Consider the following 12062-nt stretch of genomic DNA (forward strand, 5'->3'; position numbering starts at 1 on the left):
TTCATTTCTGCAGTCTACACTATTCCTGCACGGACCCCTGCCTGCCTCCTGGGTCACTAATTCACCTAATTTGGACAGCTTTCTCCAGCAAATGAGGTAATTAGCATACAGGGGCTGTGTCTGTGAAGGAATAGTGCAGGAGCACTCGTGCACATCCTGGGAGCTCATTCCTGGATCGCCCGCCAGCCATATTGCCTGCAGCAGCTCTTGCTCTATTCCTGCACACCATGCAGAGCTTGCTGAATCCTGGGGAAACTGCAATACAAATACACTGCTCAAGAGACCAATAAAGTGATTAAAACAAATGCACCATTTAATCTCATTTAAAATCCGTAAGCACTTTCATGCCAGCAACCGTCACTTCATCAGACCATAAAATAACATAAAAAAACATAAGGCATATATATATATATATATATATATATATATATATATATATATATATATATATATATATATATATATATATATATATACATACACACACACACACACACACATATATATATATATATATATATATATATACATATATACATACACAAATAAATGCAACATTTTAAACAGACACATGATCACAAAGATCCAATCATAAGATTATATACAAAAAAATAGTTAAAAAAAGATGCCAATTAACCACTCAATTTATCTAGCCAAATCACATAATTTTAAGATTGGTCTTAAAGTTGCCTTACTGTTAAGACTAAACTTGTAATCTCATTATCCAATTTCATGTTGTTTCTCCCAGTTTCTAAAATCACCTAACTTCATAGGTCCGTAGTTTCATAGGTGTTTACTAGACTAATGGCCCTGGAGCCTTTACAAGCCTAGCCCATAGAAGTGCCCTGGCATCGTGCCGACCGACATTAGTTCCCACTGACTCTATCAAGTAAAACCACTGTAGTGATCCCTGAGGTGAACTTTCTATTTCCCAGCCATTCATCAAGATTTCTCTTGAAGAGGGCCAGTGAGGTGCTCTGCTTAGTATGTATGAGAAGTCTGTTCCAGAGCATGGGCAGTCTCTGAGTTATGAACCTGTCCCTGCAGCATGTTCTGTTGATTGTGGTAATGAGGTTGAGGTCTCTGGAGCATGTGGTGTGGAGGGATTTGGATTTATTTAGATGTAGCATTTATAACAGAGCTGGGTCAGATATGGCTTTGTAAGTCAAGCAGAGATCATCTCGTAGTAGATGATATGAGACAGAAAATAGCTGGAGTTTTTTGAGTCTGTCCATGTAGGACATCTGTTTAAGGCATAGGATTCCCTTCATGAGGTACCTCTGTGGCCTTTCCAGATGTTGCATGTGTCTAGTGAGGTACATGCCAAATGCGGCATTATTCTCAATGATTGGCCTAATGAGGGAAGAGTAAAGAGAGATGATGACCTCTTTCTTCCTGGATGCAAAACCCTTGGTAATGAGATGTGCCACATAGAAGGACTTTCTGACAACAGTGGCAATGTGGTGGTAGAAGGAGATGTTCCTGTCAACCTGTGTCCCCAGATCTCTTATAGTGCCTTCAGTGTTCAGTGGACTCCCATTGATGTGGTAATTTGTGTGAACTGAGTTTTTCCCAAAGGGGATGATGACGCATTTTTTGGCATTAATTTTAAGGCCATGGTTTTGACACTAGTCATTGGTCTCAGTGAAGCCTTTCTGTAGGATATCTACATCACTTAGGGAGTTAATAATGGCTCCCAGCTTGTAGTAATTTGTGAACTTGATCAGCCAGAGTCCCTCCATGTTGGCTTGGACTTCTGAGAAGTAGATGCCAAACAGGAGAGGACCCAGGACTGATCCCTGTGTGACTCCACTTGTAACTGGTCAGCAGAGTCTGCTACTTTCACACTGTGGGTTCTATCTGTAAGCCAGTTTGCAACTCACCTAGTGATATAGGGGTTGATGCCTAGTTTGGTGAGTTTTTCAATATTTCCTGATTGGGGAATGGTATGAAAGGCCTAGGCCAGATCAAGGTAGGCTGTATGAACTGCCTTGCCCTCATCCACAGCTCTGGTGACAGTTCAAAGAAGTCAACCAGGTTTAGCACGTATGATATACCTTTCACAATACCGAATTGCTTGGGATCTAGAGTTTGGAGACTCCCTATATCCTTGTTAATTAGGTCCATGATGAAGCACTCCATAGCCTTACATATCAGACTTGTCAGGCTAATGGGGTGATAATGCCTAGGGTCTGTAGTTGCTCCCCCTTTATGGAGAGGGATGACTGTAGCAGTGCACCATTCGGTATGTAGGTCCATCTTCTAATAATTCAATGGCCATGAATAAAAAATTATGGTCACCTATGATATCCATAATGTGTTTGGCCAAAGCACTCCTATTATCACACTTATGAATGCTATTGATTTGTTCCCTCATTAGTTTCATCAGGGATAGGTTAGTTTTTCCAATATAGAATGGCAAACATAAAGTACAATGTGCAAAATATAGCAAATCCCTTGTTGAGCAGTTTGACGCCACTCTGAATGTAAATCTTCTACCAGTGTTGGGATGTAAGAAATAATTCCTACTATCGATATAATTCCAAACACTACATGACTCTTGCATGGTAATATACCTATGCAATCCAAAGTCCGCACTCTATCTGGACTACTGATGTTTCTATTCAATCTTCTGTCCCTATCATTATTTTTGTTTATACTATTCTTCTTGCTGTTGTCATAGCATAAACACCTTTTCATGGACTTCTTTTTTTGAAAGAAAAATGAGGTTCCTCACCTGCTTATTTCCTAATCTTATCAGCTGCTAATATTAGCCACTTATTTTAAATCACCTGGCATATAACACTGACATCACCGGTGTAAACTAAAGGGAAAGGAAGTCTCTGCTCCTTAATTGAAACAACTGATCGCCATTATTTAGAATTTACAGATGTAGAGAAATATGGTTTTGCTTCATTCAGCTTATACCTAAATATACTTAATATCATAACCTCTAATTCTTTTTTATACCCTCTATCTACATATAGCTTAATGACATCTTGGTAGTTATTGTCATTCTTGTTCAACCTGGACACCCCCATTCCCAAGCATTTTGGATTATTTTTAAAAATATATCCTGGATGCATGCTATTTCTGTGCAATACATTGTTGCACCAACAGGCTGTCCTATATAAACATGTGCTGAAAGATTGATTAGCTCTATTAATAATGGTAACATCTAAAAACTCTATTTCTACATTAGAACATTTATATGTAAATTTCAAAAATGTAGTGGTAGAGTGTAAATATTCAACAAAGTCTATAAATAGCATCTCTGATCCTGACCACAGCATACAAATGTCATCCACAAACCTCCAATAAAACAATATGGGGGCAAAAATGTTTCCATTTAGTACATAATAATTCTCCCATTTAGAGAAAACCATATTGGGGTAGCTGTTCGCACAAGGTGTACCCATAGCTATGCTGGACTTCTGCTGATAATAACTCACATCAGACTGAAAGACATTATTATCTAATGTCAGTTTTAGTAAAAGGCAGACTAGATTAACATGTTGGCTATTATAAGGACTGTTATTTAAAATTAAAATAAATTCTTACTAATTCAAGACCCTGATCATTGGGAATCACAGTAAACAGATAATTAGCATCCAAAGTAGCCATAAAGCAATCTGGTTTTGATACCATATCTTGTGTAAATATAAGCTAATCTTGTAAAAATCGATTGGTGTTCCTCAAAACTCTGACTGTGGAGTCTAGAATGGGTCTAAGCTACTTTTCCATAAAAAAACTGAACACAGTCCAATGTCAAATGCTTATGCATTTTGGTTAGCCCTAGAAGAGTCTGAACCACTGTTTTTTGCACTGTAAGATTTTCATAAAGTTCTAAACTAATAGCCCTACTAAGAAAAGAATCATACAAGATGGAATGAACTGATCTAATAATAGTTTCTGTGCATGTTTTATCTATCAAATCACAAGTCTGAGAATCAGATAGCATCATTTTCGCAGTTTTATAATAAAACATTTAATCCATTATTGATATAAGTTTGCCTTTGTCTGTGGGGTGAATAGACATATGTAAATCATTCCCAAGACTCATAAGTGCCTCATATTCACACTTACTAAAAGTACTACATTTCTTACAATGATAATCCTTATTAAATGCTTCAAATAAATCATTTTCACAGGTTTTGCAAAAGGCTTCTAACAAAGGATGCATGTTAGGAATAAACATACTTTGTTTCTTAAAACCATGAGGGATAGAAGTGTCTGAGAACATATTTCTAAGCATTAAATTATGTGCAAAAAGTCTCAAGTCTAAAACTGTATCGGTAAAATCAGCTTTGGTGGCAGGAATAAAAGAAAGTCCTTACACAGCAGTTTTTTTCTTCTTGCATGTTAGTGTGAGATTGTTTTCAACTTGCCATTAAACATTGTACAATTAAACTAATTCAAACATAAAGATTAATGTGAAATTTTGGATAAAGGTACAAAATCTAATAAAGAAGTAAAAACTAATTATGTCTTAGTACATGTACTAATCTGGAAAATCAGTTACTTTGCCAATATGTTAGAAACCCTGAACAAAAATAATGTGCGATGCTTTAACTGAAAATCAGATAAACGACAGACAATTTTGTGGGGAAGTATATATATATATACTGAAAAACATTAAATGGTAAAGCAGCTCAAAGTAGTAAGAAATAAGCAGCAACAGTAGGCAATAAAATGTTGGAGAAATAGAGTAGAAAAAGTTAAATCAAGTCTGCCTTTAAGCATCCAACAACTTTGTCTTCCATTGAAAATATTTTACCAGTGCTATCTTATGCAGTGGTAATGTATCAATCCAGTTGATTTTGAAATGTCTTCCTTCTAATATATCAGTTGTTGCTTTTTTCTACTTTTTTTTCTTTTGCCTAGTACAACCCATGTGATCAAGAGCATTTATTCTGCTTATGTAAAAAGCAAAAAAGTTGTAGCTTGTCTGGAACAGAGTTAATAACTGAAAATTGCTCCTTCTCTTGAGTTTTTACATTTCATTGTTTTAATTGTTAGCCTCTCATGTATTAATCTGAACAAATTCAGAACAGTACATAACATGGAAAATTTACTGGTGCACCAGTTAGCATGGTAGCCTCAGGCTATTTAGTTCTCCAGTAAGTTTTTTGGCTGATTGCTTTTAATGTGTAGATGTCATGCTCTGTGTCTGCATGGGTTTTCTCTGAATGCTTTGCATTCGTCAGACATCTAAATGACATGCTGTTAGAAAATTAGATATCTAAATTATCAATTTCTGTTTAAGGTGTGTGTGTGTGTGTGTGTGTGTGTGTGTGTGTGTGTGTGTGTGTGTGTGTGTGTGTGTGTGTGCGTTCAGTGATTTATTGGCACCACCTTCAGTATGAATTCTTCCAGGTACTAACTGAGAGCTAGTATATGTTCTAGCTCCCTCTTACTCCTGCATGGGATTAAGTAGATAATTGGGCATTGAATAAATAAAGGTCAGAAAAAATTATACAGAAATAAATCTCAATCTATTTGACATCTGTAAAATGGCCTTTTACAGTGTTTGGCTCTGTCTGACTTCTTGGCAGTGGGACCTTCTATGTGAAACCTGAATGAACTCGCTGACTGTCGATGGGCTATTCAGGTGCTCTCCTGGTTTGCTCCAACACCCCAAAGACATATAAAGGCATACTGTAGGTGTAACTGCATTCCTTCAGTTTGCCTGTTGGTAAACATGGAGTGTGTGCACGTATGTCTGTCTTGTGTGTGTTTACAAATATCAGCAATTTTGCATTTAGGGATACAGTTAATTGGCGGCATGTGAATAGCTTTTCTGGGTAACTGAAAAAGACAGTAAATAAGGTATTTTCTTTCAAAAATGAGATATAAAATGCATTATAGGAAATCTAGACTCTGCTAGCTTCTTGAGGCATGGTGGTACCCGTGCCATAGAGTGTAAAAGTGGGTTTTGATTTAAGTTTTGCAGGGGCCTTTACACTGGACCCAACCTAGTCAAAAATTGAACTTCCTCTCTGGTGTGCAAAAGAGGTTTCTATGTCTTGTACAGAGGTTGGAGATAGCATGCCCTTTACGTCTTCAATTTTCCTCACAATAAACCTCAGAGTTGTGCACAGAAATCCATGATAATGCATGTGGTCACTATGGACAATGTGGTCATTATTTTATTAATTTGCATCACAATTAAACCTTAGAGGTCTGCAGAGAAGGTCACTAAAGTTTGTCTAGGGCAGCATACTATATTGGAGCAACAAGTAGAAGTACATTACTATTATTTTTTTTCACTTGCATTACAATCAATATCAAAGGTAAACAAAACCTGAAAAACAAAAGCAAAATAAACCTAATTAAATAAAGTTTTACAGATGACTATGTTTTGAGGGCAGGGGTGTAGAGGCATTTTGGGTATATTATCCTGACAGCAGCAAGATGAAACATGTTACTGTGTTCTGTTTTGTCTTTCACTTTATTCCCAGTGTGACATTAGATGGCTAAACAGAAGATGGTTTTCTTTTGTTCAGAGGGGTGAATATGCATATTGTATACATCTATTACAACAGCAACCTGAAACATATTATTGTAGTCATTTGTTCTTTCATTTTCACCTCAGTCTAACACCACAGGCATAAAGACACGTTGAACATTTTCCTGGGTTGAGGATGCAGGCACTGTTCCCAGATGTAAACACTATTCCCAGATATAAATTATTTGTTCTCTCGAGCACTCCCTTCTCATTTTATCAGGATTACTGTTTTGCCTGATTTAAGTACCTTGGACACAAGTCATTTCTTCCGTGCTGGGAAAAAAACAGACTGACCTAGTAGATCCTCCCCAGGATCTTGACTTGTATAGATTATTTCCAACATAATTATTCCATTGCAATTTTTTTAGTTAGCATTATCTTGAAATGAGGAAAAGATGACCTGAAGAACAAGACAAAGTAAGAGAAAAGCAATAAAAAAGTAGTCTACATTGTGTGGGGAGGCAAAAATGAATGAACTTCTGTGGACTTAATTCCTATATTGTAGAACTGATCCTTACTACTACTGCATATTACCATTTGTATTAACTGATCCTCATGTCACATAGGGGTGCTGATATATCAGCACTAGTCTGAATGAATCCTTGTGTTACTGGCTGCTCTGATGTGGTACAGAAGTTTGTCACAGTACTGCATTGTACGCCAACTGTCAACTGTCATACAAACTGTTGTTGAAAAGCAGCACAATAAACAAAAGTCAGTCCAAGTGATGTGCACAAGGACTTATATATTGCAAAAAAAAAAAAAAAAAAAGCTAGTGCTTTTAGAGAGAATGTGTACTATATCCTGTAATTCTGTCACATGACTTATATCTTGTATGAGGGAAGGAGTGGGATAAGACTGTACTGCAGTGTTGTGACATGATCTGCAGCTTTTTTGGGGAGTGAAATATGACTTGTAAATATGCAATGTATACATTTCAGATTACTCACTTCACAAAATGCATGTTGATACAGAAGCTGTTTTTCTATTAACTTTCTAGGTAAAATAAACTAAAATGCAAAAATTATCTCTGATTTGGGACTTTTGACGCTCATCACTGTTGACTTTGTCCTGAGTCTTCAGCAAAGGAGATGCAGGCTATTATGGCTCTACCCACGTTTCTTGTTTTTGATAGTACATTGTTTCTGTCCTATATGCAGGTAGGCCTAAACACTCCTTTAAAAACATACTGTCTCAGGTCAGCTATGCAGTAACATTGCTGAAGGGATCAGATGAGGGGTTTATGGTGCTATTTGAAAAGCCATGTATGAAATTACAGCAAAATCTTCTATAAACCTAAAGATAAATACAATTTCTGGGACTTCCCTCCTACTAGATTGTAAACATTTATAGCATATATTCTTTCAACTGAATATAGACTCAGAACAAGTACAACAAGAAACTGTTTCTGAAGCAAAGTTGTGCTTGCCCTTAACATCCAGTGAAACATCCACGCCATTTTGGGTTTTGACTGGTGTTTATTAAGCAGGATTTTTTTTTTCATGAAAGATTTGCATCATACACCCAAATCAAATAATTCCCTTTGTAAATTTCTATTGCTGTATTAGTTATTTTTCTGATATTTAAGCCATTGTGTTTACTTGCACTCAGTACTTTTATGTAAACAGACCACTATTAAATCCACTTCACCTTCCTTCATAGCTCTGGAACTGAACAGTAGCCATCTAGATGCAGCCTGCAAATAACTAAGAATTTAGCACTTCTTCCATTTCCCTACCCTGTTAATTTGAAACATCTACTAGTCTAGTTAAACCTGAAAGTTTTAGGGCTTATCGCTGCTAACACCATCAGAGAACAGTGATCTTCTGCCATGCTTCCCAAAGAGACATTTCATCACCTGTGTAACTGGTGAGAGAGTAACTTATCCCTACTGATCTAACACCATCTATCGCAGTACTTCCACTTTGCCATTTCTGGTATCATCCAAAGACTGACCATCGGTTCTGTCAGTTTCTTCAATAAGGCTGCCTGAGCATCCCATAAACATTACTCCTGGCAATAGCTCCAGAAATATTATTGTGTGGGCCTGCTGTCCTTATGCACACCAGACAATATGAGTTTTTAGTGAATTAAAGCGTTTTCTTCCCATCCACTACCACTTTGTCTTTTAACCTGCTTCTTTACACCTGCTGTGCAGATCTTCAACTTTTTTGTCCTCTTTCTTTAAACTAAATCCTGCCCCTATCTGGAAAACAAACCTGCACCAAAGACTGAAAATATTTAATCACACACTTAACAGGCAATCTCCATTTGCATAGAACCACACCATGCCTTCATCTTTTAGATATCAGGGACGCAGTACCAGTAGCGGCCTTAGGTCAGCTGGTGTCCTAAGCAAAAGGGCTCCATGGTGCCCCCTCACACCACCCATCCTGGTCTACCTACACCAAATAAATACTGGAAAAGTTCTGCCTATGCCTAAGGTCGGCTATGCGCAGTACTACAAATCTCCCATTGATGCCTTTTTTTCCCATGCTAGAATTCCAAAATCTTATAAGCCCTTCTATGGTTACTGGGACTGGCCTGTAACTCTAGACTAATCTGGACAAAATTACCGAGCAAAGTATTGTTACTTCTGAAAACTGATTATGTATTAATGCAATATCTTTACTCATAGTCTGAAAGAAACATTGTTTTGAATGCAAAACAATATCACTGCTCCTTAGATTTGGCAGAAATATTTTTGGCTGTCGAAGCTCCTTAACTATCTTATTTAATATGGGGATTATCTGCTGCCATCTGCTGTATTGCTGTCCTTTCCGCTAAAAGTACAATGTAATTTTCTTTTTTTATTCCATACCCAGTTGTTTCCCTCTTGAATACAATCTGGCCATCTATTATTCATGAAGTACATTCAAATCATCGGCAAAATTCCTTGAAGGTAGCCATACATACCAACTGGCTATGAATCTCCTTCGTGTAGTTCTAATACTGAGTTGTCCAGTCAAACATCCTATAAGAAGGGTACTCCCTTACTGTTGTTGCACATTACCTCTGATTAGTCACCATCTCTGCACTAACTGCCCTTGTGATTTTAACTCTGCAGTGTTTTCCACTCCACACATTTAATTGACAGGTGAGTAGTGGGGTAAATACCTTTCCTGGGACTATGGTTGCGCATGTAAATATGGGGAGTGTCACCAAATCTTGACTCTTAAGGCTTTCTGTTTCATCATGGGTTTGTGAATCAGTCTTGATATCCTTTGCAGACAAATTTTTTAATGGGCCACTCAGTTTTCCCATAGCCATGGGAACACTTGGATTCTGACACAACTTTTTTAAATGCTCCAGTGCCTTTTCTTGTCTGTTCCTCTCTTTTTATGGTGACCATACATTCATATAGATAGTGCCTTGCCCTGCTGTAGATCCTCTCACATTCAGTGCTAGGACATAATGAATTTGGTTAGAAGTATCACATGCAAATGGACCTTCCGTGATATAGATCTCAACTTATTTGCTAAAGATCAGGGGAATATCAAAAATATTGAGGGAGACAGCCCAAAATCAGGCTTCATATGTAAATATTATTAAAATTCACATAGAAAGTTAATACAACAATAGTTTTTTTTTTTACAACAGGATGCATTTTATGAAGAATAACCATGAAACTCAAATGTCTGGTATTATTTATTGACTAACTATAGTCTACAGTGATTTACCAGGACGTCAACATTTTGAGTGAAAGGGCAAAATTTGGGATAAAATCTGGATGTTCTGCAAAATCAGGATGATTAGAGAACTATGTCCCAAACACATGGCTTTGTCAAAGAAATTTTTGTCCTGCAGGCTCAAGGGTGGCTGCAGTGGTTGGGCAGACACAGTGGTGCAGTGGTTAGCATTGCCACCTCACAGCAAGAGGTTCTCCGGTTTGATCCTCGGCCGGGGTGTCTTCTGTCTGGAGTCTGCATGTCCTCCCTGTGGTCACGTGGGATTCCTCCGGGTGCTACTGTTTCCTCCCACATCCCAAAGACATGCTGTAGGTGGATTGGACACTCTAAATTGGCCCTAGGTGTGAGTGCATATGTGTGTGCCTTCTGTGGAAGGTTGGGTGCTGGGCTGGCAAATCGAAGCCATAAAAACTCCACTGCCAATCATGAGCAGACAGGTGATCTGCTGTGGCGACCCCTAACCGGGAAAATGCTAGAAGAAGGCTCATGCCGGCAGTTGCCAATCTTGTGGTGGAATCAACAGCAGGTGGAAAGCTGCCTTAATGTCTGGTTTGCCTGGAATAAATGATCTATTCCTTAATTATTTTGATAGGATCTATAGCACTGAATTCTTCCCTGACAATTCTATTGCTCATTGATTCACCTTTTGGATATGACAAATGTTGACGCAATCAAAATTCCCCAGATGTTGTTTAGGTAACAAATGGCCAGGGACAGATTAAAATGGATGTTGATGGAGCTACAGCTTCAGGACCCTATTTTAAAATAGGCTCCAAGCTTCACATTTTAATAAAATGATTGGTGTTGTATTCATTCAATTTATGGTGGTTTCTATTGAAGTGATGTGATTGGAGCTCGGAAATTATCTATTTTTTTTTGTATAGGGACAAGGGAGTCACTAAATAAAAAAGGAGTGTGTGTGATTCAGGTTGTCATAGTAAAGGACATGGAGAATGTATGAAAAATTGATTCAATAAAATACAGTGGTGTGGTGGACTCATGAATTTGTGTGGATTTTGCAGTTATTCAGTGCTGCAAACAGAATGGTAGCTTGATCACCTGATATTTTTAGTATATTATTTTGCAAACAAAATATCTATAGCTATACATACATATATACATACATATCTCTCTCTTTCTCTCTCTGACTTTATCTATCTGTATATATATATATATATATATATATATATATATATATATATATATATATATATATATATATATATATATATATATATATATATATATATATATTTTTTTTTTACATATATATTGGTGGGTGTCAGTGGTGGTGTGTTTGGGTAAATGAACTGCAAAGCTCTAGTGTTCTACTAAAGAACATGCTGACAGGGTTTGTAACTCAATATAAGAAAAAAAATCAGAAGCTGCCTAACAACATGTGACCAACTCACCTGTACTAAAACCTGGATTGTTAGTGCCCATCTAGATTGGTGGATACTCTACAATGTCAAGTATCTCAGAGATAGTCCATGAAAAATCTGTTTCCCTGATGTTATGTTTTTGTGGCATATGCATGCCTCATTTGCCTGGTGATATCAGTACTCTAGTGTCAAAAAACAGTAATGGGAAAAACACCATGTGAATCGTGATGCATTTTATGTGGTTTATGAGTCCAACCTAGATTTTATGTGCACTTCATGCCTTTTTTTGACTTTGCTAATTTACTGTATGCTCAGAAAATTACATTTTGATGGAGGTAGAAATGTATTTTAAAGTGGAACCACTGTTCCATTCATTCTGTATGAAGTCATAATCCTCAATTCAGGAAACAGATAATATCTTATCTTATATAATGTTGTAAGAATAACATAGTTTTGGATTTTTGTTCCATTTTGAATTAGCCA

The sequence above is a fragment of the Protopterus annectens genome, chromosome 2.part0 (genome assembly GCF_019279795.1).
Source record: "Protopterus annectens isolate FY-2018-M chromosome 2.part0, PAN1.0, whole genome shotgun sequence".
Taxonomy (NCBI): Eukaryota; Metazoa; Chordata; order Ceratodontiformes; family Protopteridae; genus Protopterus; species Protopterus annectens.